We start from the raw sequence: 27,747 nt of genomic DNA on the forward strand, positions 1-27,747 counted from the left end.
ATTGCCACTTTCTAAGACGATGTTGCTCTACCCCATCTGTACTCCTCGGTATGGTGCTCAGGAAGTCTCACACTCCTCAACCCTGTTCAAGAAATTTTCAGAGACACTTAATATTTCCCACTTCTCTGATGAGGCCTTTCCTGCCTAAGTTTTGTACAAATTCCCCAAAATATTTCTCCCAGGCTCCGCATCTACCTCTGCTTCTTCAGGCAGCTGTTTCGTAGTATTCTTTTTGAGCCTTAATCCCAATAGGTGTTTATTTATTTTTTTGACAAACATGAAGTTGTCATGGTTCATTTCTATGTCCTCCTTGCATGATAAACCTAGCCACAGCAGCTCCTGCTACATAGTTTGCTTAAATTATCTGACAGCAAAGGAAAAATGAGTATTGGCTGGGCACTGGCCTATACTCCTTTTTAAAGGCTTCACTCTTTCTAAGACTCAACCCAAAAGCAGTCCTGGGAAGAGTGTTTGTCAGAGTTATATGTCTCTTAGCTATGTTGGGGGTGTCTGAGAGGGGTAGTAGTGGTGTGAGTCGTGTCCATGTTCTCTCCACTCATTCCCTCTAGGGTTGATGTGTGTCATGCTTCATCGAGCATGCACTGGGAGTCACTGATCAAAGGCAGGATGAAGAGATTTATAACCCCTAGCCTAGGCGTGAAGGTCATGTTGCAGTCTGAACGCAGGTGTTTTTTTGATATAAACATAAGAATTTATATGTATGTAGGGAGGGAGGTTTACCATCAGTAATTGTCATCCTGAGATCTTGGCTGGGAGGATTATGATGTCCATGATGAAGGTTTCTTATTCCATGGGGTCTGTTTGGGGATACTCTTGTATATTCTCTTTAACACGGTCTGCCTTCTTCTCACTGGTTCCTGGCTAAAGTTTGAAAGCTGCACGCTAGTCCACTCCAGCCTCAAACCACACAAATGGCTATTATTTGTTACTAGTGACCGTATGGCTTTGTCAGACCTTCATCACATATGGCTTTGACAGAGTGCTATTGACATATGGCAGCTACAGGGTAGACAACAGATAACTGAGCAGTAGACAAGCTCAAACCAGCTCAGGCCAAGACAAGCTCAGATAAGTCCCAAGACACTGCACTGTCAAGCTAAAACAAAGCCTGTGAGCTTTTGTTAGTAATGGTAGAAATCATGTTTTCTGGGCTACAGTGTGTGCGTGTGTATGTTTTTCAACATTTTAATTTGAGCAGCTCAAGTGGGCCAGATGCTTAGCTGGTGCAATCCATGCGCTACTATCAGAGTCAATTAATCTGATATAATACCAGTGCAGGATTTTATCCGCTATACTCAGCTGAGATCAGGAAAAAGAACTTGACTATTTTTGCTGAGATTTGAGCCATTTCAGAGGCTCTGTATTTTTGACTGTGGCTCTCTTACTTATTTTCTTTCTTCTAAAAGGCTAAACTTTATGAGCTGTTGGATCTGTCAGCAAAAATGACAAATTTCTAAGACAGCCTCTGTTAATTTGTTGAGATAGATGAATATATAAAATAAATGCATGTAAGTAGCCAAATTACAGATTTAGTGAGTTGATTGCTATGCCTTTCCCATTCTAATTTCTTTTTATATCATTCTTGTAGTGTGTATGGCCTACACATGGATTTTCATATCCTTTAGTAATTATTTGTATGACATTAATTTTTACATCTAATAAAGGCTCCTATTACCTGCGCTTTTTCCAAATCTCTTTATTTTAACGGAAAATGTACACTCTCCATCAGGCTGCAAATAAATTGGATTTTAAGATAAACAAACGGCTTCTTCTTGTGTGGAGTAGTAGATACCAGAGAGATAGGACCTTAGGTAACTTTGTCCACTGTACTATCAGCAAAACTGTCTTCCTGATAGTAGCTGAAGTCCCTTTTCCAGTAAAAGTTTGAAATTCAAACACATGTTTTAGTCTTGCTACCACAAAGAGGTCCCATTAATTCTAAAACGACTACCATGAAAGGAAAGTAGAACAAATACACAGCTGTATGAATCAAGGGTATAACTGTGATGCCTGGAAAAAAGACTTTGTCTATCTCATGCTTCTAATATTGTTTTGAGAAAGCACACCATGAATTAGAATATTGCTTTCTTATTCTATAATATAGGTAGATATGTGTACCCGGTCTAGATCAGCAGCACAAGCAATTCAGATCAGCAAGGAAAGCTTCACTACTTTTGCTGAGGATGGAGGTGAGACACCCTTTCCAAAGAAACTATATTTTTGCTTGTGACACTTTTACTTATTTTCTTTTATAGTAAGTATTTCCTATACATCTGGCTCCCCATTAGAAGCTTTATTTCTACTCCCTTGCCCCATTTCCCCCAAAACAACTAATCTTGATGAATAACCTACTCATGGCAAAAATGTTTGCGTGGGAAGCTTGGGAAAAATTATCCTAAGCTTATTCAGGATGGGCAGATGGTTCCTATACTGCAGCACAGGGAATACTACAAGATTACTAGAGGGTGTTATTTGTCAAATTATACCAATAAAGAGGAGGAAAAAAATCAGAATTTTAATGTTGAAATTGATGCAGCCAACAGGTCTGAAAAATACAGTTATGCTACAAACAGCACTGTGACTTTAACCTTATTGAAGTGCAATATAGTGTAATGCACAGGCTCCATTACATGTTCTGGATTCTGGGCTATGGAACTGTCTACGACAAAAAGTGACTGTAGGAAATGAAGAATAACATACAAACACACTCAAGGATCAAATTCTTTCTGGATGGAGATGAGAAGTGAAGTGGTTAAAACATTCCCCAAAACTGCCTGGAAATGTCACTGTGATTGAAAAGGTAATATTGCGGGGGGAAAAAAAAAGGAGCACACATTCATTTGAAAAATATGGAGAGTGAAATTAAATGTCATAGTAACTCTATCCTGTCATTTTGGCCTTCTCCTTGTTTTTTTGGTTTTGTGGTTTTTTTTCCGGAGCCCATGTTCCCTGACTGTCAACGCTGCTTGCCTGCAGGTCATTGCCTGCTCCCTTCCAGACCTAATTCCTTAGCTAAATCCTGCCAAAAAGAATCGGAATATAACTGACACAGGTCTGAGCCAGGTGAATGCAAACCATAACAACCTTGTTTCCTCCAACCCAGGACAACGCTAGAAATACCGTTGCTGTGAGCATCTACATGTCTTTGAGGGCCTTAGTGGTTTCACAAAGACGTGGTCCACAAAGACAGGTAAACAAGGCATCCTCTCAGTCACCTGTCATATCGTTATCGGGAAAGTCATGGAGTAGGAGATTCCAAAAGACCAAAACTTTTTCCAGAGAGGGGCTGCTTTACCCCATGGATGATTTTTGATCTGATCCAAAGCAAAAGCAACAAGAAGTGGATGAAAGAACCAAAATGATGACCATTTCACTCAGAGGATTTTTGTTCTGAGGATTTTCACACACCTTGTTGGCACGTGTTATATACACTTAGACTGACACTGGAAAGCACAGAACTGATGGGTGCTTGGGGACTCTTTCGATGGATTGCAGTGTACTCTCGGAGCAGCTGATGGCTTCCTGCCCAGCCATTAGATGACCATCATCATCACTAGGCTCCTTGATAAAATGGGGCTAGTTTTAATCTTCTTTGTAAAAATCAGTTCAGCATACTCCTGAACTGTTCCCATAAAGCCCCTAAGGGCCTGTGCCTCCCCATTACAAATTCCTTGTAATATACTTCTAGTCCCAAGGCAATTACTCCCTATATAATCCAAAAATAGAGGTTGGGAAGACTGAATGCCAGCTGCTGTACAATGCAGGAAGGTGATAAGGACATTTTGATTGATTGTGAAAAAGGCCACAGCTAAATCAAGCACAATCAAGACTGACAGCAGACTCTGGGATTTGTTTGTCAGTATTGAATTCTTATGTATACAGTGCATTGAGAATACATTTTAGAAACAATAATATACACACAAAGACTTTCTGATGATCATGCATTATTACTCTGGAAAGAAAAGATAAAGTAGCAGAAGTATAGACAACCAAAGAGTCAGGAGAAAATAATGAAAGAAAAAAATTGTGGTTGATTGGTGACACTTCTTTTATGAATTTGTCAAGGAGGCAAAGGTTAAATTTCTCAGATCAGTCTGTGCTTGCTGTACCTCACAGGGCTGGAATTTCTGATGGCAAGGTGCTCCTAGTTCATGTCATACAGAATTTTAGCTGGCATCTAGGGTCCTCGAATAGATGGCCTAACGGCTTTCAATGCTCTAACTAAAAATGCAATGAATGTGTCAACATTAGTATTTTAATTCAAATCAGGAGTGTGCTTTTAAAATGAACCTGTTCATCATCCCCGCTTACCGCACTTTGATTCTCACCATGGAGCAGTCTTAGGTATCCCAAACTGGAATCTTGATTAATAAAATTAAAGCAGGACACTCACTCTAAGTATTAGTGGACAGTCAATCCACAGCACCAGAGTAGAGCCCATCTGAGGTAACCCCACCTCTCTTCCTGAAATGCATATAGTGTGGCCTTCAGGTCCTCAGCACTAACTCTTTCAGTCTACAAATCCTCTTCCACTGCATGACAGAGTTCACTAATGTTGATGTTGGTGCCTCCACCCCTAAATGTGGCATTAGGTTGGGACTGGGATGTCATCAGAGCATGAGGCCATTGATGAACACTCAAAAGATGTTGGAAAGCTGGTTTAATGCCTTTGCTGGCTATGCTCTGTCAGGGTCACTGGCACGATGTTGCTCTGTATAACCAAATGCAAGATCTACTGCATCTCTGACTCTTGAGCCTACACTTAAAGCTCAGAACTGCTTGACATTTTGTGTTTCTGTTCAGATTCAGATTGCTGTACAGAGGATTATGGCCCCAGTCCCTTGACCAGCCTAACGCAGCACTGCATGCCATTTGAAGTCCAGGTGAAGTCCAGAATTGACCTTGTGCTCCTCCAAATCTAAACTCTGTCTCAAGACAGAGACCATCTGGTCTTTCCCTCAGACCAACAGCTCCCAAACTAGAAATCATGCTTCCAGCAGTGCAACTGCAAGTGGTGTTGTGAGTCCGGAGCCAGTGATAATTTGAGAACCGCTGTCTTGGATAGCATCCTACCCTCTGTTCACATGGGACATGAAGAAAGGTTGATTAATATAGGAGCTAAGATGCTTCTAAACTCCTTGAAGACAGTCCCCTACCACAGAGGAAATCTGAGGTCAAGGCATATAGATCCACTTTGTGTTGCCAGTATATACCAAAGTAGTCAGCCCGTTGTATGGGCACCAGGCACTGCATTTTTGCCCTCTCTTTTGGAACTTTTATTTGTTTGGTGGTGTTTTTCAGCAGGGAGTGGAAGCTGCTTTCTAATCTGAAGTTAAAATAATCTTTAATACAAAAAAAACCCCCTGTTGTTTGCATAGAAAGGAATAAATACATTTTCATGCCCTGCATCCTCTGGTGCACCTCCCTCTCTCAAGAACACTCTGGGGAAAAAACTTAAGCCTGCTTTGTATCTTTTTCTGTGTATCATGCCACGGTAAGTTTGTACATTTTTACTGTATTTGCCCTCTGAGTATTTAGTCCTTTACACTTATAGTAATTACTTTTTTATTTCCCTGTATTTTCACTGTACTTTGGCACTGGACAGAAATTATCTTGTACTCTTACGCTGATCTTTCTTTTATGAGCATTTCAGAGAAGAGGCAAATTAACAAACTTGATAAAGTAGTACAGAAATTTCTATTGTGTCTCCTACAGTCATAGCTGAAGATGTTGGCATGCAAAGAAGAGGACCTCTTCTCTCCTGACTTTATATTTATTTCATCACCTGCTTTGACAACTTACAGAAGTGCTCGCCAATTTTCTTTTTCTTTTTTTTCTCCACCAATAATATCTTTACAATAAACTAGAACAGACTCTCTTTCATTTGCGTATAGATTTTGGCTGTAGTTCAGGAAAGCACTCAGGCATATTTTTTGATCCATTTCTGTTCGAGACAGCACATAAGCACCTGAGCAAAGACAAACCCGTACTTAAGCGTTGTGAAAAGCATCAAGCAAACTCAAGACCCTTGCAGTGAATATAGGGTGTCCCTTCATCTCGCCGTAAATACATCTGGAAAGTCAATTCTCCTTCTCCGTGGTTCATATACAGTTTTTACCAGCCTCAGTGGTGCAGAACTAGGCCGGCGTGAATGTGGTTAGAAATCTCACCTTACTGATGAAACATTATCGAAAGAAGTTTTAAAGAAACTTTTCAAGCTAGCAGAGATTGGATGTTTTTAATATTTTTGCTTTTGGGGTGTGTGTGTGTCAGATTATGTATTTGCCTCTGGGAAGAATTGCTTGTGACCAAGACAAAACTGTATTTGAGGCTGGCTAGAGACATCAGTCATTGCAGTGACATATTTTGAGTGAGGATTCTTTAAATAATACTGGGAAGCATCTAAGTAGGATGAGAACAACTTTGGGGTTAAAAGTAGATTTTCATGGAGTGGCTGGTAGGATCAATGTAAGTGTACTTTAGTTAACTTGGACAAAAAATCCCATAGAAAACTTGCTAGGATAATTGTTTTAATTTTCCAGCCCTGCAATATGTTGCAGGTGACGATACAGTAATTGCTGTGCAAAGAGCACATTAAGAAACCGCATAACTCAAAATGACTTCATTGTTCCAATTGCTGATTTGAGAATGGAAAATACTCCCAGAACTGTTGTAAACTGTGGATACATTGGCAAACTTTGCACAAGAATTTGTCTTTGCTGCTTGCCCACTTTACAGCCCTATAGGAAGAGAAATTGTTTAACTAAGCCATTGCAAAGTGCACCATAATCACCTGTGACAAACATGAAGTATTTCTTTCTTTATTAGGAACCTTATTATCAACTGATGCTTATGGTACCTTGCACTATAAAAAGACCAGCTACATACAAACATATCAGATAAATGATCCACAGTGCTGAAAGAATGAGATATTTAAAAATATTTGAAAGGGTTTTATCCTGCTATTCTAATGAAGCATTTAGCATTTGGAAAAGGAAAAAAAAAAAAAAAAAAAAAAAAAGATCTGCTGAGAATCCTTGCCTTTTGCTAAGTTCATCTCCTTGTAGACATTTGAAAATGAGATGGGCTTTGTATTGTATGGATGAGACATACTGGAAGGATTAGAAGATCTGAGTCAACATTTAGGTAATGGCGTCATTATATGCAGTTTCTGTGCAGTCCAGAGAATATATTTATGACTGAACCTGAACTAGACTGATGAATTTCTTCAGAAAATGGCATGTAGAAAGAGAAGGATGAATTGGAGCAAATTTTCTCAGATCTAGTGAAGTGGTTAGTCAGCAAGCTGACTTTAATTAGCCAACAAACCTGCAAGGCAGGACAGGGAGGATGTGAAAGATCCAGGAACAGAGAGATGTTTTGGATTGCGTCTAATCTGAAAGCAACTAGGGAAAAAAGTATCAGCACCCCTTCTCCTTCTGTGGGGCCAGCACGACACAACTGGGCGGCATGGGAGCCCCGCTGAGGCTGCCTTGCAAGCGTACAATAAGGCAGAGCTCTTAACCACTAAAAAATAAAAAATCCCAACCTCACTGGGATCAACGCATAACAAGTAAGCATAGGAGATAATAGCAGGCAATGGGAATGAGGGACTAAGGCAACGATAAGATCCTTCGGTCATACTTATCAGCTGTGTGCATAAGTGGAGGATGGAGGCACAGTCTATCCCCAACCGCGGCAACTGGGAGAGTTTAGCTGCAAAACCACAGCTTCGTCACACGGCATACGCTGGCTGTTACTAACGGGTGCTAAAGCTGTTTTGGTCCCCAAGCAAATCACCACCTGCGTTACCTAAGTGTTGAGCTTCACTTAAGATATCAAATACCAATAAATAGTATTATCCACCTCCAGCAGGGGCTCTATCTAACCCCTACTGGGCTCGCCAATCCCATGCACGTTTTGCAGCATAATCACGGAGCAAAAGGAGTCCTCCAAAGCCTCCATATTTCTGTGCACAGCTGATTTCTGTGTGTGTTCTCCTACAAATAGAAAAGCACAAACTGTGTTCAGTTCTTATGGAAATAAGTGAATAACCGAGAACAGAAGTAAAATGAAAAAAACTCATTTAGTAGCGCAACATGGCAGTGATTGAAAGCTACCTGGAAATAAAGTGTTGCACCAAAAGCCAGCTTAACTCTGTACTATTAGTGTGAGAATGAACCTTCTTAGGACTTTGTGCTTCTTTCCATTATTTTCCTGTATAAATGCATATAAATTGTGCTTACTTTCTAATTTACGTGGATATTTTATATGCCTTCCTACCTTGCTTAGGATCGCAAATAAGTACGTATTTAACAGTAATTTCAGATTAGCGGAGTGGGAATGCTGCAGGGAGTGACGGTACTTGGCTGACGCAGCGATTCTCCATTTCAAAAAATCCTCAAATGCGGAGGCATCACCTCTGGCTTCTCCAGCTCCAAAACTGGTCTTGGAGGCCTACAGAAAACTAAATATGCTCGAGCAATAGGTCTGACTAATCTATAAGAAACTAAACCACATATATTTTTCCAATCACAACACCTGGGGTTGAGGATCACTTTTTTAGTGAGTAACTTTTTTCCGAGTTATGGTAGCACAGCTTTCTCTGTTATACTCCACTGATCTTTTTTTTTTTTTCCTCTCGTGGCAGGAAAATTCATGATCAGGAATTCCTTTTATTTTTGCAAGTAGAACAGCAAGCTAAATAGTCCTTGCTTTCTCACCATTTTTAATTGTACGGAGAAGTTTTTTTTTCATTCAGAAATCAGAGACACTGTAAATGATTTCTTCATAGACTCATAACTGCATTTTTTTTCCTACTTATGCAGTTCTTCGCCCTAGTAAGTCAATAGTGCTGACTGTTGAATTTGACCAAAAAAAAAAAAAAATCATACTCTAGTTATTTCTTAGAGTAGCCAATGATTGCATCATTATTTGTAAGGTACAGTTGTATGATACAGATTGGTTAACTCTATGCTGATCATGTCTGGACGAATACACACATCAGCCCTTAGCTGCAGAATTTATTCAGCCTACTACAATGCTCATTGCCTCAAAAAAAAAAAAAAAAAAAAAAAAAAAAAAAAAAGCTCCCAATTCCTTTTTATTCTAACACTGAATTATCCAATAAATTCCAGTAATTGGTTGAGATGACCTTCTACTGCCTCTGGACAGTCCACACAGTGCTCAAGGGCAATAATACATTAGGTTTTCTTTACCTCACCATGTAAAGCACATAACTGACTGGGATTGACATTATCCTATGTGCATATGTTTTGTCAGTGTTGCTTTTCACGCCTCTATCCGAAACAGCAAGCAGAAAAAGATTTCTGCTCTCCCAGCGTTTCAAGCAAGAACATGACCGAATGTTCTGCTGTGTCGGAGATTTCCACGCAAAAGGGAATGTTATCTCTAAGGTTGGGCAAAAACGTGACAGCTAACTCAAACCAGGATGCACATGTTTTCTGAATCGGGCCCTAAGACTAGATTTGCTTTCATTGCAATGTCATTAAAAAAAAAAAAAAAAAAAAGCAGCTGAAAACCAGGGCTCATGGTAAAGGCATTTGTACTACCTTAAATGTATAAATTACTGCAGCCACGTGATTCAGCAAAACACACGCTAAAGAGCAATCAAAACATGGTGCCGTCCTTGTTTGCTGAAGTACTTAAGCACATGCTTAAAAACAAGCAGATTCTAGAGCACTTCACAAAATAAATTTGAAGTTTGTGCTCCACTGCTTTGACAAATGGAGAACGCAACCAAATAAATGAAGAAAGAGACATCTTTTTCCCTGCCTCCTCTCCTTTGTGACTGAGAACAACACCTGAAATCTTTCTAATATGAATCTCCCACCAGCCTGGGAGAAGTAGAAATGTTGCAAGGGTGAGGGCTGCTGCTGACAAAAACAGACCTGCTGTGCTCTGTAATGACCCAAACCGTTGCAAGGCAAGAACTGTAAAAAAGGACCTCATACGTGCGTTACTTATTTTTCATATCATTATGTTTGAGTTGGAAATTAAGTAAATGGAGTTCATCCATCCAAATTCTTCATGTTTTTTTCTATCTCATTAGCTCCATAGCCCAGACAAATGATAAATGCTTGTAATATTGCTGTGTTTTAAATGTATGCTAGAGACTGGAAATACATTGAACAGATTGTTCAAGACACTGTATTGTTCTTGTTCATTGTCATTAGTGGCCCATGTATTTTGATTCTTATGAGGTAATGGCATATAATAACAAAGGTTATTTTCAAATCCTGCTACAGATCTTTTGCTCAGCTCATTTCTACAGGAGATAACCGCATATATTGAGATAATGCACCAGACGTTATTCAGGGAATGACTATCAATTTGAACTAATATCTGTAAAATAATCTATTTTCCAAATGCAAATTGCTTTTTCTACATGCCCTTTTCTTCCCAGCATAACCATCCTGTAACACTCTACTTTTCTGGTGTGTAATTCCTTGACACTGCAGAGCGTCAATGGAGAATTTTGCTGGTAGCTGGCTGTTGTTCCCTTTTTGGTCTGTGACAAATTTCTTTTATACACTCGGGCAAACATATATTTTACTTCTGCAAACATTCATAAAGGGAAAGTACACAGATTATAATCAGGATCTCTTCCACCTCGAATACCGAATGGCATTTGCTATAATGTACAAGAAGTCTGTCTTTTCAGTCGTGCATCAGATACAACAGAACTTCATTTGACTCTGTCACCTTCCAAGAACCCATCTCATCCGACGGTGGGTCTTGCTCTTTCATATGCCACACAGAAAATACATTGAAGAGTCTTCCGTTCATGTCAACACTTCTTCTGTCCTCCTTCATTATTTCAAGTGCATTTCAGACTCTAACCTGTCTGGGTTTGGGATTGTTTGTGTTAACACTCTACCTTATTCGGAAAGGACTCAATTCTCATCATGCAAAAGCAGCACAACACCAACAGCTAGACTTTATTTAGATCTGTGTGAGGGCACTAGAATTAGGTGGGAATAGGAGCTGAAGAAAAGATTCAGGGCCTCTGGATTTAAACACAAACATGCTGAAAATACCCCCCTGGTGCTCTGCAAACCCTTTAAAGTGTTGGCTAGTGCTTCTCACCGTGCTTGCAAAGTTGACATGTGTGGAAAGGAGTCACAGCCTCTAGCTCATGCCCAACGTATCAACTAGTGGAAGTATGTTTAGCACTACTCTCACAGGACACCTCTTCTGGTACTGTAGTGTGGACTATCCCAGCTAGGGAGAAGAAAATCTCCTTAAGAAAACCAGGCATTTGATGCCTAGAAGTCCCCCCCACAATGCTTCATGTGATTGTGTGATTTATTAAAGCTCAGCTACCAGTGAAAAGTGAATACCTGAACGTATTGGCTGCTATTTTAAAAAAATATCAAGCCCATACAGTTGCCTACAAGATCTCAGAAATGTGGCCTAAATATACCTTAACTTGGAAAACAGAAAACAACAAAAAAGTCAATAACAGTATTGTAAGACATTATTATTATCCTTGTCTCATGGATTTGAAGACAAATACTTCCTTTTCTGTTGCCTGTTTCAATTCTAACATCTAGATTGAAAACACTGTGCCTTCAGCGCCCTACCTAGCACAGATAATGATGGCAATGAAGATGCTACAGAATAAATTTAAATATGCCTAAACTGGGCATATTTCTAGGTTGCTAATCCCTAGAAAAGCTCATGCCTCCACATCTCAATTGCTGTTGTAAACTTCCTAGATATGTGTGCTCAACGTCTAGCTATGTCTGGTGAGTTCATGTGGACTTACAGGTCCTGAAATTACCATATTCTGGAAGGAGTGGGGATATACCCTCAGTCTCTTCACAGAGGTGAAGAGTCTGAAGACTGGGGCTTTAATGACAGCAATAGCCTGGAAAAAAAAAACAAAACACCCTTCACCTTTGTACACTCTGCCAAAGGATACTGCCAAAGCAATCATTGCTACTGCTGGATTTCTTTGATTTAATTTTGGGGGGAAGAAATTAAAGAAATTCTACAGTACCTGTTAATTCCCTGTAAGTCAAACGCTGGGGAATCCTAAAAAGAAACTCCTCTGCAAGAAGAGAAAAAGTTGGTGGATATAATTTTATTCAAGTGAATCATATCTCTGCTAAAGCAAAACCGTATGGCTCAAAATGCATGTATGAAATAAAATTCTAAATACAGAATGCTTGTTTCTATAGTGAGCAAGCACAGGACTTATTTAGATGCTCCGTTCAATTTATGGAAGCACTCAAACAGTAACCAGAAGCAAAACCCAGGAATAGGTGATGCATTGTTTTCAAAGCAAAATCTGAACTCTGGACACAGACAGCAATTAAGCATTCCCTACGTTTCCTAGCTTCATATGCAAATTTGACATTCAGATCAGACTTCCAAAGAGATCTCACTCATGCAAAAACACTAATAACATAAGCGGTCCAGAGTTTAAGCCTTTTTGCTTTAACTTTAATTACTTTGTCATAATTTCAGTTAAGGGCAAGGCACGCTAAGAGGTTATCAATTTGCCCCTCCCAGCTGTTTTGGAAGTCAAGTGCAGTTTCCCCTGAGAAGACATGAAGTGGATGGAAATTTTACATGGAGAATTTACAGCAGAGTGGCATGCGGAGAATTCGTGATCGCCAGGAGCAGGGCGCTTTAAGAAGGTGACAATATTGTTTGCATAATAGGTTTGCAAGCTGCAGACTAAGGGTACCTGCTGAACTGGTGTAATAAATTGCGTGCCATTCCCATAGCTAAAAGGAAACATGCAGCAGGTTCTGGAGGAAAGGGCGTCAACGGTTGATTACCCAAAGTCCAAAAATTGTTACGGGCACCCTGCTATGGTGTGCATTGACTCACGCAGATACACACCACTCTTTAATGTGGATTTACAGGATCTAATGATCTGCAATTGAGGGCCACCAGGCCACTGGCTGATGTGATGTGCCTCTCGTGTGATGCTATGCAGCTCCTCAGTTGAGACTGGCTCCCCAGCTTGAATTTAGGATTTTCAATGGGTGTTATCTGATCTTGAACCATTGCTTGCAGTTTCGGTATTCTGCACTAGGATGATATTTCATAATATTTATATTAGGGTCATGGATTGTTAACACCGTTGAACAAAAGGCCTGAAAAAGTCCTCTGCAACACTTAAATTCTGCTTAAGGACTATTTTAAGGGCTAAAATGGAACCGTGGTGCCAATTAATTCTTGGAGTTGGCCACAATGGAAGATACGTGTTAACGCCATGATAACTTTTTTTTTTCCTCCCTTTAGGTATGGAATATATATATGGTGGTGAACTATATCAGAATATCCTCATTAAATTTAAAGGAGGAAAAAGGTCAGAAGAGGTGATACTAGCTGAGAAAACAAAGCTGCACTTTTTTCTAGATTAAGGTAGTTGGCAGGAAGGGAAAGGGAGCACTGTGAAATATAGAGCAGGCTGTGTGCACTGCACCTTGAGATGCTATGAAATGAAAACTCAGCCTAATTATGTAGGGTATAAGCCAAAGCCAATAGAAACATCTCTTTTTTGGGGTGGGATGGGGGTAGGGGAAGAGTTGATCAAACTCAAAATGAAATTCCCCTTGGGTGATTTAATCTATCTTCGGTGTGAAGCGGCTGCAGAACAAGTCCAGCCTAGGACATCATTAGGGCTAGCATGAAACCTAAAGAGAAGAGCAGAAAAGCATTAGTTTATCAGCAAGGCTCTTTGTATTAAAGAAAAAAAAAGTTGCATTGGATCTAGCTAGCATCTGCAGTAACAAACACTGTTGCGAGGTAAAGATCTTGCTGCACATGCCCATCCCGGCTCTCCCATTCACAAAGCCGTGCGGCTGTTTTTGTCTTGCATTTTCTCTGGGGTTTTATCAGTCCCGGAAAATGGACAGTACTCTTATTGAATATCTCAGCTCCCAAAGTCTATTTGATAGTCATTGCAGGCATGATGTGCAGCAGTCTTTGCTAAGAAACACAGTGATCTTTACATAAACAGACTGACCTTTCTTACTGGCATTTTGTCAGCATGAGCTGAAGGCGGGAGGGGGAGAGAAGAGCGGGGAGAGAAGCCTGTACTACTTGTTGCTGTAAAAGAAAGTATATTTTGAGGCGAAGCGGCAATCTGGCGTGCCTTCGTTTTTATAACTGCATAATGAATCATACATATGCCTACATATTTAACAGCAACTACAGTTCCAAGGAACACCGGGCTTTCTTTCTGCACTAACAATAGCATCCTCCCTCCACCCCTTCTTTTCCCTCCCCCACTAAAAAAAAGGGGGAAAAAAAAGGCCAGATCATCACTAAAAGCAAATCACCACAATTCCTTCATATAAAAATAGCTAAAAAGTGCCGACAGGAGCGAACCGACGTGACGCCAGGGGAGCCGTGTCTCCGCCACCGCCGAGCCCCTCGCAAGAGCTTGCGGGACACACCGCCGCCAGAGCGGCAGATTTACGCGGGCTCTTCGCATCGGCGCTTCGGGAGGAGCCTGCGAGAGGGCAAAACCCTTCCGGGCGGGACACCACGGGCAAAACCGACGGCGTCCGCGGCAGGGCACAGGCACGGCCGCCCGCCCTGTGCGGGCCATACGCGCAGCGCCCTGGGGAGCCGCACGGTGCCGCCGCCGGCGGGTGCTGCAAGCGCCGTACCGCCTCTCGCCGGGCGACGCCGCCGCTGCTCGCCCGCCTGCAGGTCGCCTCCCGGGGGGCCCGGCTAGCCCCGAGCCCCCGGCCTAACGCTGCGCCTGCGAACGCGCGGGTTTCAGCTGCACGCGTGTGCGCGGCGGGGGGGGGCGGACGGGGCAGCAGGGCTGGCGCTGCCTGCCCCCTCCCACCCGCACCTTGCCACGCAGCGCGCACGCTGATCCGAGGGAAAAAGCAGATTTTTTTTTTTTTTCCTTCCACCGAGACGGCTCGTGATGTCCATACAGAGAGCCGAGAAGCGGCGGAGGACGGGGGGGGGATGCGTTTCCTCAGCCAGGGAGGGGGAGGACGGGAATATTTTCCTACCACCATCGCTACCAGCCCGGACACATGTTTATTGCCGCGATTTGCACCTCCTCGAGCCGGTTCCCCCCTCCCCGGGGGCACCTCGGTCTTGCGCAAAATAATAAAATAAAACAAAGGGCTCTGAAACAAAGGCTCAGCCGAGGGGCGGGGGGGAGGCCGGGAGCAGGGGTCCTCTTACCCGCTCGGTGCGGCCGCCGGGGCTCGCTGGGCTGCAGGAGGAGGAGGAGGAGGAGGAAGAGGAGGAGGAGGAGGAGGAGGAGGAGGAGGAGGAGGAGGAGGAGGAGCGGGGCTCCGCGCAGCGCCCGCGCCGGGCAGCGCCGCCGCTCGCCGCTGCCCGCGCCGCCCCCGCATCCGCCTCTGCGCGGCAAAGCCCCGCTGCTGCTGCCCGTGAGGATCCCCACCACCACCGAAAGAAAAAAAAAAAAAAAAGAAAGAAAAACACCCGCAAATCCGCTTTCCCTCCCCCCCACAACTCCTTTTGCCACTTGGATTTCCTTCCCTCTCTCCTTCTCCTCCCCCCGCCTTTCCCCCTCCCCATTTCTCTGGGTCTTGTGCCTCCCTCCCCATCACACACACACGCACGCAGAGGCAGAGCGGGTGCCGGTGCTGCCGAGCCACCAGGAGCTGCCGCTGCCGCCGCTGCCCGGCGTCCCGGCGCGGCGCCCAGCCCCGGGCATGGGCCGCCCCGCTGCCCCCGCGCCCGCGCCCCGCTCCGCTCCGCTCGCCGCCGCCTCGCCTGCCGCGCCGCCGCCCGGTGAGTGGGGTCGGTTCCGCGTCGCCCTCCTTCCCCCGCAGCTAACGGAGACTTTAAACAACCCCCCGCCGCCAGCACCAGCCTCGCCTTGCTGCTCGGCCCTTCACCTGCTTTGGCTCGCTCCACTTTCTGAACTCCGAGGAATCAGGGGGCACCGAGCCTGCTCTGGCCGCCTCCGTTCAGTGCGATAGTCACAGCTCCAGGCACTAAGTTAGAGCCCGCACCCCCGTCCCCCCCCCCGCCGCCCTTAGCATTCCGCCGCTCGCTCATCGCGCTTTATTAATGTTTGCAGCAGACGCCGGACCTGCGCTAGGGTCTCCTTTAACCCTTTGCGGGCACAGCGGCTGGCCCGGGTGTTGGTGCGCGGTCTCCGTCCGTGCAGGGAAACGGACAGAAATCGGCCACAGCCAGGAGAGTCGTGCGTGTGCTGTATAAAGAAGTGCCTGGACGTCTGTGTGAGGAGATGAGGCGGAAAAGTTCCTTACTGCCGCCGAAGAGGCTTGGGTAGGACTGGGCATGGGGAGGTAGGCTGCAGAGGGGAAAGGATTGCCAGAGCTGAGTCGGTCGGTGCCGCCGCTTGTGCTCGCAGGTGCCAGGATGTGGGTGCCCGGGCAGGGAGGGAGCAGCGGGGGGCTGCTGGCCACGAGTATTTTCGGAAATAGCTGCGTTTTGCTAGACCGAGGATAGGCGGGAGACGGAGTCTTCCTAAAGCGTATGCACACTTACACATCTGCACGCCACGTTTGGAAGCGGATGAAGTAGGGACTGCTTTACTTTCGAAGAGGAGGAGGACTCAGGGAAATAAACATTTTTGTTAAGGAAAAAAAAAAAGCCAAGTGCCTTTGGAGTGCTATTTCGGGCAAATACTTGCGGTATTTCTGCGTCTGTAATTAGCGGCCGAGGTCCGCCCGTGTTCAGTGGGAGAAGGTAGGGGGGCAACATGCTGCTCCTCACGGGGAGGTGTGGACTGCGCTCCGCTTAACTCTGCTCCGGTGCGCGGGATGCGGGTGTGTGTGGGGTGTGTGTGTGTGTGTGTGTATGTGTGTGTGTGTGTGGTGTGTGTGTGTGTGTGTGTGCGTGCAGTCATGTCTCCAAAGCGCTACGTGCACACACCGCGGGGAAGGTGCCCGAGGCTGGCGAGCAGGTAGAGGGGCCGGCGAGAAACCTCACGGCATCCAAATTTATTGCTCGGTGGGGAGCGGAGGGCCGGAAGGATCAATGCCCCCTTCCCTGTCGCGCTCCTGCCGCCCTCCCCCCCCCCCCCCCCCGCCTCCAAATCGCTGGCTGAGCCGGGAAAGGGGGAGTTGCAAAAGCCCTTCAGGCGTGGGATCCAAAATCCATCCTTCCTCCAGCGGCTCGTAACCCTCCCTGTCTAGCCCAGCGCCTTTCTCCTGTAGGAGAATTTCTCCTTACCGTCATTCGTGACCAGCCTCTGCTGCCCCCCCCCCCCCCTCCGCCGCCCACACCTCCCCCTGCCCTGTCCCCCGTTAGGACGGGACTGGGGTAATGAACCAAATCCCCGTGGTTTCGGCGGAATTGCACTGCTCTGACGCTGCTGCGACTGGGATCCTGCCGCGCCAGGCGGCTCAGGAAAGTTTCCGTGCAGTCAGATGCCCTTCCCAGGTGTAGAGCAATACCTAGGTAAGTGCGTTTCAGAGGCTCTGCCTGATTTTTACTATTATTATTATTTTTATTATTATTTTTACCTCGGGAATAGCTCACCCTGTGAGCACCACCTCTGCCGTGCCGGTTACATGATGGCACTCTGCAAAGGAGGTTGATGTGCCCGGCGGCGGAACGTCGCCCGGGTTTCAAGGCACTCGGTGTCCCCCCTCCGCCAAGGGGGCTGGGAGCGGGGAGGGCACAGCAGGGGGGCGTCTGAGTTGGTGAGACCACAGTCCCGGTGATGGATGGCCCGGGCGCCCGGGCAATAAAACTGGCGCAGATCGGAGCTGGTGGCATTTCTGTGCTCGGCAGCAGGAGTGTGTGTATGTGTGTGTGTGTGTGTGTGTGTGTGTGTGTGTGTGTGTGTGTGTGTGTGTGTGTGTGTGTGTGTGTGTGTGCGTGTTGCGGGGGGGGGGGGGAGGAAGAACCCTTCGCGTCCAAACATCCCCTAAATCAATGCAATTAATGTAGTCTTAACGGGCGATTGCAAGCAGCAAGCGTGAGGCGCGCTTAATAGAGAAGATTCCCATTAGCCTGGATGCCTCATTGCCGGCGCTCGGCAGCTCTAGGCGAGCGGACCCCCCTCTCCTCGCGCGGGGCTGGATGACTCAGAAAAACAGCAAGATTGGGGCAGCACCCCGGCTTTTTTATCTATTTGCTATCATCATTTTTGCTTGGCAGCGGTAGCGCAGGAAACACCCTAGGGATGCGCGGCGGCGCGCCCGCCCGCGCTTAAAGCCCGCTGGCCTCGCGGGTCCCGCCGGGCAGGAGCGGCTGCGCGCAGCGCCGAGCACCGCCCGCGCACCGCGCTGCCGCCGGCGGCCGGGCTCCCGCAGGGGGGCGCTGCACTGCGCTGCGCTGCGCGGCGGCGGCGGGCGGTGGCGGCGGGGTGCGCGGGGGCTGCGCGCCCCTCCTCGGCAGCCCGGGCAATCGCGCAGCGCGGTGTGCGAGGCCGCGCGGGGAAGGCGCAGGGCACCGCCGCGCAGCCGGGCAGGTAAGGGCGTCCTCGCCAGCAGCCCGCTTTGCGGTGGTGCCTCCGCGCGGGTGCGCGTTGCGTGCCCGTTTCCGTCAGCGCTGCCTTGCCTAGCGCGGGGAGAGGGAAGAAAGTGGACTGTGGTCTGATTTACTGCCTGGGAGATTTTTTGCACGACAGCGTTAGTTTTGAGTGTTACGGATTTCTTGTAGCGATAAGCAAGCCTACGGGAAATGCGTAGCGGGTAGTAAAGTAAATCCATGACTGGCAGGAAAACGTAATGTATGTGATGAGTGAGGAATGTTACGGCATGAAAAGCAGTCACAGATCCCTACCAAAATGAAGGCCAATGTGAGACAGACCTGATAAAAATGTATATTTATATATATATATACACACACACAGAGTAAATCAGACAGACGTGTAGCCGACAAGTTTGACAGCAGAAACCAAAATAGCTTATTTGCTAGAAAAACCCCCTATCTAACTTTACTTAACTGCAGCACCACAAAAGAATGCTTATAAAAAGAAAGAGCAAAGTCAAAACTTGCCGTGGCTGTGCTTTCAAAGGCGGGTGGCTCCAGCACATTGCACATACAAATAGCTTGAGTGGCCCTGCTAACATTTATAGGAGTAAGAAATAACTTTGGTGGAACAGTCCTTGTAGACAGATGAAGAGTTTAGAAGCTGCTGTCAATACCCAACTTGGACAGAGCAAGGAGTTACTTATTTTACATGCGTGCGCTCTCAGCTTTGCCAGGGGACCCAGCTTTGAGAAAAACGCCTGAACTGTATTTCTTCTGCTCTGGATCTACGTGCAGTGAGAGAGCTGTAGTCTTAGGTGCCATTGCATTGCTGTCTAACGATCACCGGTCTGTACAAAAGCTGCTGTAGATTCGTGCTTCCTACCATTTCTTCTCTCTAAATAGAGTACATAATTTAAGTGTGTGTGGGGGGGAAACGATCTGTTTTTGGTAAGCTTATCCACCTCCGGTGAGGAGTAACCTCCGCGACAGACGCGGGGTTCGCTTGAGTTGCTGCGTTCGGGGCGCTTGCTCGTGGGGTGCTGAAACGCTGCGAGTGAAAGCGTGAACTAGGAAAGACGAAAGCAAGCAGCCAAATGTTTTACACATCCGGCTGCAGAAGGCAGCGTCTGTGCAACACGCCGACAAAACAACCCGAGAATCTGGGAGTGATGTAATCACCCGGCCTCGTCCCTTCCCATTTTTTTCTGCCACTGCCTGAATCCCATCGCGGAGAATTAATTGCAGGAGCCGGTTCATTGTCTGCGCCAATGTGTGTCTGGAAAGTTGTTTCTTTAGTCATAGAAATAGCAGGGACTTCCCGCTCTTCTCCATCCCAGGAAGAGGCAGTGATCTATGGGACTGAAACAGTTTTGTTTCGTTCGGATTAATTTTGAATTAATCGCCGGATCTGGCGGTGATCAGGCTAGAAAATGTCTTGCTTGAGATTTCAACAGAAAAACGCAATACATACCGAAAACAAAAAGAAAAAAAAACCCTCTTTTTGCCAAGAAGTTTGCTTCTTCAGTGGCTTCTGAGAATCTAAATGGAAAATTGGAAGATCAATCAATTTACCTAAGTTTTCACTTAGAAGAAAAAGGGAGTGGTGGGAGGCACTAGAGGATGCTGCCTGAAAACATTAAGTGTTTTCTAGCTGTCATGTGTGACTAGTGCCTCCCTTTCTTATTCCTCCCAGAAGTAGACATTGATTTTTTTCTCTTCCTCCTGAAACACTAGTAATCCTATTGGGGAGTGAAATCACCCGAAATGCCATTTGACAACACACACTTTCAAGAAGGTCTCATTAAAGAAAACTGGCCTGTTAGAGTCTTGTAGCTAGTAACTTACAGATAATAATGTTATGGGGAAGATATCTGACTCTTCTTCTTAATCCTTAACCCCATCATTGATACATCCTTTTTTTTTTTTTTTTTAATTGCAACTGCATTCTCTTCATAGTATTGTTTTCCTATTGTTCAATATATCTGCTCTTCAGGAAGGGCCTGATCTTGCACAACTAAAGACAATTGGAGCATTACTATTAACTTCACTGAGAGCAGGATCAATTTCCAAGATAATAATTTGGAACCAAAATGAACTTCAGTGTCAGAAAAACTGGGAGCCCTGTGAAGTTACACACTGCATACTGAGCAGTATAAGGGGACTATATTGACTCAAAGAACATTAAAATAGTAGAGAACTGAAGGATTTGTTTTTTTCCTTCATCTTATGTAGTTTTAGGTCTCAGTAGTCTATCATCACTGATAAATCAACATTTTTTGTGTATAAAGTACATTAAGAGAGCTTCATTTTCCAAAGGGCCCCACTGAGCTGCAGGCATTCAGTATCCTGAGAATCAAGTCATCATACTGCTGAAAACCATACTGTGAATAATTTGGTTTTCTAGCTCTGAAATTAACTACTTATATGTACCACAGTAAGTAAACACACACACATATATACCTAATTTGTATATACATGTGTATACACACATATATACATTTATATGCTTATATACACCATGCATACCCCATGAATTCATCCATCCACGCCCATGGTGTGGATAATTGCTTTCCTGCCTAGGGTCACACCATGCGATTGCTTATCAAGGACAGCCCTTTTCCCATCTCCCATTGAAAGTCTCCGCTCACCCTGTGGGCCACAAAATAACCCGGTGACAAGAGGAAACAAGGACGCTCTCTGCCATGTCACGGCTTTACGCGTTTAACTAATGAGCCTCTCACAGGGGCCACGGATTTTGTTCCACCTTCGAAAGAAGATTGACCAGGCGATATATACTGTGAGCTAAGTGGAAATTATTAAATTGCAGTGGGTTCTCTCGTAATGAGGTGACATCCCAAGGCTCTTCAGTCAGGTACCTTTGCTATAGCAGCCACATTAATGGCAATTAGAAAATACTGCTCATTTGCAGTAACACCTTCGCTGCCAGATCTACCAGCCACTTGATTAATGAGAAAAGTGGTTTCTAAGGTATTTATTACACGTTGCCAGTAAAGGGCTTAAATCTGGGGAATCAGAGCACTGCTCTGTACTTTTAATCCTGTATTATTCATGGCTACTGAGGACTACACAGACCTGATTTAGCTCCTTCAGTACCACAAATCTACTGGAACTAACACAAACACCTGGTTAACCAGGTGACCCCGGGATCCCCTGGACTCCTGGACATGGATGACCTCATCTAAAGACTCCAAAGTCAGAAGGGATTATTAAAATAACTACATTATAAAATATTGCACTTTCTTTTTTCTATTTGAAATCTATTTCTAAGAAGGCTTAACTTTGCTGGCAAAAAATACCATCACACGCTGAAAAATGGTGCTACAGATTAGGGTGGCAGGCCAAGAGTACAACTTTAATGAGCTATTTTTCACCTAAAACACTATTGATCAACATTCATTAGCACTTTGGAGGACAGACAAAAGCAAATATTTATTACAGCAAACTTCAACTCAAATATTTTGTTTTGTTTTGAACTTGGTGTGCAGTCCTAAGGCTAGAATTGCTGTATTTTAAACACAAAGTTTTACATGCACATAGCGTATAGATGTATGTGTGCTTTGGCATCCTGAGGTAGATGATATCAGCACAGGAAAGATGTAAAACAGTGCAAGCAGGATTTCAGCATTCACCCTTTGGTTCTTCCACCCTGGACTGTGGGCAGAGCCGATAGGTTCATCTGTTCCTCAAGAACTTGCAGCTGTTCAGCATTTCTTGGACTAATTGCCTTCCTCCTTAGCTTCATACCAACCCATCCTATAATGATGCTCATTTACATGAAGCAGCATCGTTTGTGCAAGCGGAGACCAATCCTGCTGGCAAGCTCCGGACCCGAGGAATTTACCTCACATAGAGCCATTTGTTGGTGACAGCCATTAGTTGGTGAAGGCCATTAGATGGTGATGGCCATCAGGTGGTGATGGCCGTTAGGTGGTGAGGTCCACTAGTTGGTGAGGTCCATTAGTTGGTGATGGCCATTAGTTGGTGATGTTCTCCTTTTCAGCCACTGCTCACCTCAGACATGAATCTGACTCACTGGCTTAAAAAATGAAAGCTTTAGTAACCTATAAAGTACCCTTTGAGCTATCTGGTAATGTACCTTTATCAGATTGATTCACATTAATTGAAGAAACAGTACTGGTGCTTTTGACAGGCATGGTTATTCATAAGAGTTTAATTTCTTCATGCAGGTTTGTCTTGGCTAGGCATAGTCAACCAAAATTTTCTCTTTCTCAATCTTTCTGAAAAAAAGAAAAAGAAGAGACTGCAATGAAGAAATCCTATGCTCCTCACACCTAGGGAGACTTCATTAACTGCAGGTTTATAATCTCTAATAAGAGACATAGACCATACATCTTTTATTCCAGACTGAAAAGATACTGGCTAAAAGTTTAAAGATAAGACGAGCCTGTCAGCATTAACTTAACACTTTTCTACTAAATCAAAATGTCTTTTTCTATCACTTACAACAAGAAATAGTGATAATTTTGCGCTAACATGGTTTTGGACTATCATTTAGCTTGATTAAAACACTTGAAAGATTGTAAATTGTGAGGAGACTCTAAAGCCCAAACTTTCTCTCCTTATAACATGATGTTCGCAGGAAAGACATTTTTTAACAGAGACATAGTTTTCATTCTTTCTTTTTTTTTTATTTCTTCAAAATTTGTCAAATAAGTGGCAAATCTGTTAATTTCATCTGGAAAAAATACTGTATCACAATCATTTTTAGGAACAAGACTTACAAGGAAGTTGGAACAGCTTTGGAGATGATGCATTTTTATGAGATAGCAGGCTGTCCAATATACATGACATAATTATTATACATGACATTATTTCTACTCTCAAGCATTGTGTATTATACATCCTGAGATGCAATTAGGTCCAGACTGTCTTGCTGAAGCTTGAATCTTTACTCAGTCAGCCGTAAAGTCCCTGCTCTCACACCTATAAAAAAATTAATAGCTATAATGTGAATGTTTAAGAGGATCTGGATGTTTTACCAGTACAGGCTTAAAACACCGAGGCAAAGGGTCTTCTGCAAAGTCACACAACAGTTTGTAGCAGAATCAGATGCAGAACTGTGGTCTTTGATCCTGCACGAGACCTATCTGGGAAGCTTGCACAACAGAGTACAAGTTATTTCTCATAGGAGGACACTGATGGCACATATTTTTTCTGCTGGCATGGATGGATTTAGCTCCAGGAACCTGAAATGAGCTTTGACCATCCATTTACACCAGCTGGGAACTTGGTCCACAGTCTGTGAAATCAGCTGTAAAATATGTTACGGGCTTTGTAGTGCCTTTGTCCAAAAGACATCACAGAAGAGCAACACACACAAAAAATCACCATTCTATTAGATATTGACACTAAAAAAAAAGCATATAAAACCATCCATTTTTATTGCAATGCATCCAGAAATGTGATGCATGCCGCTGGACCTTTATGGAGATTATTTGTAAGTGATTCCTGGTCAAAGCTGTAAACACCTGTTTTCACATGGAAAATAAAATCAGGAAGAGTGCAAATTCTTGATAAGATGTCCCCTAGCTAAAATTACAGGGTCATAGCCTACACCTGCACCGAGCCTCTGAAAGTGAGAAATTCATCTTTATAACTCCAGAAAACACAATTATGATGATCGCAGTTTGAAACAAGAGCAGAATTATGGATTAGGTTAGATAATATCTGAGGGGGTGGAAGTTAATGAAACTAGGCTGTCCATGGGACTTTGTAAATGTGTGCTCATTACATTCAATCGAGTGCATTGCTTCTTTGGCCCTCTTCCTAAAACCAGAGAACACCCACGCACCATTATTTTTGCTCTTCATTACTTTATGAACAATATTAGCACTTCAACAGCTTCAAGGAAACTCCTGTTTTGTCTGAGACTGAGACGATTTCCTTTGCTCTCCTTCCTTTCCTGAACATTTGTTGCAGAATCTCCAGAAACAAGATTTTTAAGTAGTGAGATAAATAGTTAGCCAGGCACTCCGTGGACAGATTGGACTACGTCATCACCTTCATTCTTTTCATTTTGTAACATTTTTGTTATCAAGTGATTTGAGATCACCATATAGACATTGATTGCTCAGGCTTCGCAATACACTATTCCCTGGTATTATGGATGGAAACTGTGTTTGAAAAAAGGCTAAGGGAGTAGTCAACAGTTATACAGTAAGATCCAAGCTGTATTTCCAGAGTACTCTGCTCCAAGTACTCTCCTTTCGCTATAAACTGAACCTTCTTCAATCTCAGCAAACTGTTGGAAAACAAAATTTCCCCCTACCCCATCTCCCTTGACATGAATCCTTCTGCTTTCAGTAATAATTTGAAAACTTGGAACTAAAACAGTAGTGTGCAATCTGTGAATAGCTGCTTCGTCCCATTTTAGATGGCAGCAACTGAAACAGCCCCGGGTTTTAAAACTAGCTTGAGTTGAGTAAAAAGGTGGAACTAAATGGGCAAGAGCTGTTACTCTGCTGTGGTTTACTGGATATAGCTAATTTACATGTGTTTTAGCACACATGCTCTTTACACATATATCTGATACTTCGTTGATAAGCTGGGCCCAAAATCTTCTGGCTGCGACTAATAATTATGGGTGAAAAGGAGGACTATTACCCTTTCTTCATGGCTTTTTGGTGGTAGTGTATTATATTATTTGGGGTGTACTCTTTGCAAATCCTAAGGAGCCACTTAATCCCCACGAGAACACATTCAACTGGATTATTGTAGCAGAGAATAGTGAATATTTTAAAGTTAAGCATTGAGTTTTAAATAGTTCCATTAAGCTCAAATGCAAGTTTCAAAATATCTGCCTTTTCTTCCCTGTAGAACAAGTTCTGAACTTTTCCAAAGAGAGTTTGTGCTGTTTCTATTCTAATTCCCTTCACATCATCTGATGTTTTAACTCACAATTTTTGGATGGCTTGGAAGAGTTCTTGGAGAAACTTGTGTAATGGAAGTATGATTTCATATGCCTCCTAGCGTCTACTGTATTTGTACAAAGGGAAGTCACAAGCAGAGAAATTTATGTGGGAAATAATAAATCCTGGTGAATATGATTTTCCTATGCAAAGGAATACTCACTTAAGGATCACGTAAATATCACGTGAAGATCCACGTGCAAGGACTTCTTGCACATATGATATTCCACATACTCTTGTTAACGTGGAAAGATAAAGATTTACTCCCCAATGATCCTTTATGCTTCCTAAAATATAGTTGCCCAGCCTGGAGAGGGTTTAAGGCTCCAGAAGCAGCAGTTTTAAGCGTGGCTTCATGGAGCCTGGGGTGGCAGCTCCAGCCAAGGGGCCCGTCGGAGTCACGCTTTGGTGGGTCTGGCTTCGTCCTAGCTAGCTGCTTGTATGACTGATGGGTTTTGTCTGCCAAGGAGGTTGGTACCAACCCTTGTTTAAAGATGAGGACCTGAGCCACTCTGAAGCCTGAATAAATCTCTCTCTCTTTTTTGTACCTATTCAATTCACGTTTGAGGCATCCAGATAACTCACACTCTTTCATAAATTACACACTATGCCGTTATGTGGCAGAGGAGGAGTGCTACCACTCCTGTTTTATGAGAGCAAAAGTCAGGCTAAAGCGAGGGGTGTCGGTGACAGCTCCGGGATGCCTCCGTCTCGGGGCACTACCCTTGCCACCAAGCGTCCTTCCTGCTCAGCAGGACGCTCTCCCGGGGAACACAAGGCCCCCAGCGATGCCCTGAAGGCATCTTTGTGCTCTTGGGGCCCTGACAGGTAAAGCCTTCTCCGCAGTGCACTCACCAGAGGACCACATTCACTTTACTGAGACAGAAAAATTGAAGCTGCAGTTTGGGGACACCGTCTCATTTCATCAGCTAGGGCACATGAAGATTAGTTTGCACAGAAGGATGAACTTAGATTAACAGCTTGAAAGGGTGCCTGTGGGAATTTATGCATCATGATCTGGGCAGCAAAGGAAAAATTAGGTCTTCTACAAATAATAGGTATTAAAACAATTACCTCAGCATACCTGACAGCTAGTATGTACTTCCAGGGCTGAGGAGAATGGCAATAGCTGCACAGAGATGCAATAAAAAACATGTGGATACATTGAATTAAAGATTGGCAGGCGTTTGCAGATGTGGAATTCTACACAGACATTGCAAACACAAGGCATTTTTTTTGTGGATAATAGATGTAATCATGTAATCTGTGACAATCAAATCTCACATGGCAGATGGATCAGGCGATGGCTGCAGGGGTCAGGATAATATCTACTCTCCTTTTTGTGGGTGCATTTTATTTTTTGCTCCTCTTTTCTGAAGGCTGGGATAAGGAACAGGAGTAGGATTGCATTTACAAAAAATTCAGACTGCTATCTCTTTGATGTCTCAGTTTTCAGGAACATAGTTACAGGGGGCTTGTTCTGGTCTCACATGGAGAAGAGAGAAGAAAGCTGAAATCTGGCACTGGAGGAGGCTCTATTTGAACAGACGAAAATGTGCTGCATGAAGCCAGAGCAGACACCAGGCGCTCGTATGAGGAGCTCACGTTCTTTTGAACCTGGAGCATAAAACTCACTTGACGATGTCAGAGGTAGAGTTGTTTTCTCCTTTCAGATTTTCCAACATATTTGCTTTTGAGTCCCAGTCGAGGACAGTCCTTAGGTCAGGGCTTATTGTAGCTCACTCTAAACAATAGAAAACAAGTTGATCCAAAGCCCCTCAGTAAAAGTTGCCAGTTGACAAATGTATTTTGTCTACTTCTTGCATAATGGCACACACTATACCCTGCAGCTCATGTGCATCAGGTCTGGAGACAAGGAGAGCTCTCTTTTGACCCCCTCAAACCCTATTCTGTTTCTTTGTTCCACCAGACTTGCCTGCTGTCTCCCTTGTCACTGCATCAACCTTTGGCTGCTACACACTCTCTAAAAGCTTCAGACAGAATAGACCCCTCTGTTTATGAGACCTTTTTGCTGTCCTTCGGAAAGCTTCGCTCACAAGAGCGTGTTTTATGGATCTCGATGCTTTCCTTTGAAGAACAAACTTCACATGGTGGCTGAGAGCAGTGCCCAGGACAAGTGAGATGATGCTCTCGGGCTCTCAGCTCTTCACTGCTCCGCTGTTGTCCATACTCATCCCACTGCTCTCTGCTCTTCTGTTCCTGGCACACCATCAGCACTGTGGCTGTCTCATTTACGCTGGAGCGCGAGAGCATTTCAAAGAGAAGTGTCTCCCTGCTGCATTCGTTTCACAGTGTTGACGTGCCAGAAGTTACTTTTCGA

The 27,747-nt window shown here is 44.3% G+C and overlaps 1 protein-coding gene and 1 long non-coding RNA gene across 4 annotated transcripts in view; one reads left to right on the plus strand and one right to left on the minus strand.

The window, feature by feature from the left end:
- Positions 1-6,534: 6,534 nt before the first annotated feature.
- Positions 6,535-15,315, minus strand: LOC112983674 (uncharacterized). 2 transcript variants are annotated; one of them, XR_003259296.2, is made up of 3 exons: positions 12,047-15,205; positions 11,813-11,914; positions 6,535-8,021 (listed from the first exon to the last, which is right to left on the minus strand). It is a non-coding gene; the product is annotated as an uncharacterized LOC112983674 (long non-coding RNA). The 2 variants fall into 2 exon arrangements; XR_010390107.1 differs by lacking the exon at positions 6,535-8,021 and adding an exon at positions 15,217-15,315 and having other exon boundaries at positions 9,554-11,914; positions 12,047-14,112.
- A 361-nt stretch (positions 15,316-15,676) lies between these two features.
- BRINP3 (BMP/retinoic acid inducible neural specific 3) overlaps positions 15,677-27,747 on the plus strand; it is a 209,590-nt gene continuing 197,519 nt past the window's right edge. The window contains exon 1 of one of the 2 annotated variants that reach the window (XM_064515541.1): positions 15,677-15,792. The gene's annotated coding sequence lies outside the window, so the exon portion shown is untranslated. Of the gene's footprint in view, positions 15,793-17,266; positions 17,434-27,747 lie in introns of those variants that run through there. The other variant, XM_064515542.1, reaches the window with a different exon arrangement.

The sequence above is a fragment of the Dromaius novaehollandiae genome, chromosome 8 (genome assembly GCF_036370855.1).
Source record: "Dromaius novaehollandiae isolate bDroNov1 chromosome 8, bDroNov1.hap1, whole genome shotgun sequence".
NCBI lineage: Eukaryota > Metazoa > Chordata > Aves > Casuariiformes > Dromaiidae > Dromaius > Dromaius novaehollandiae.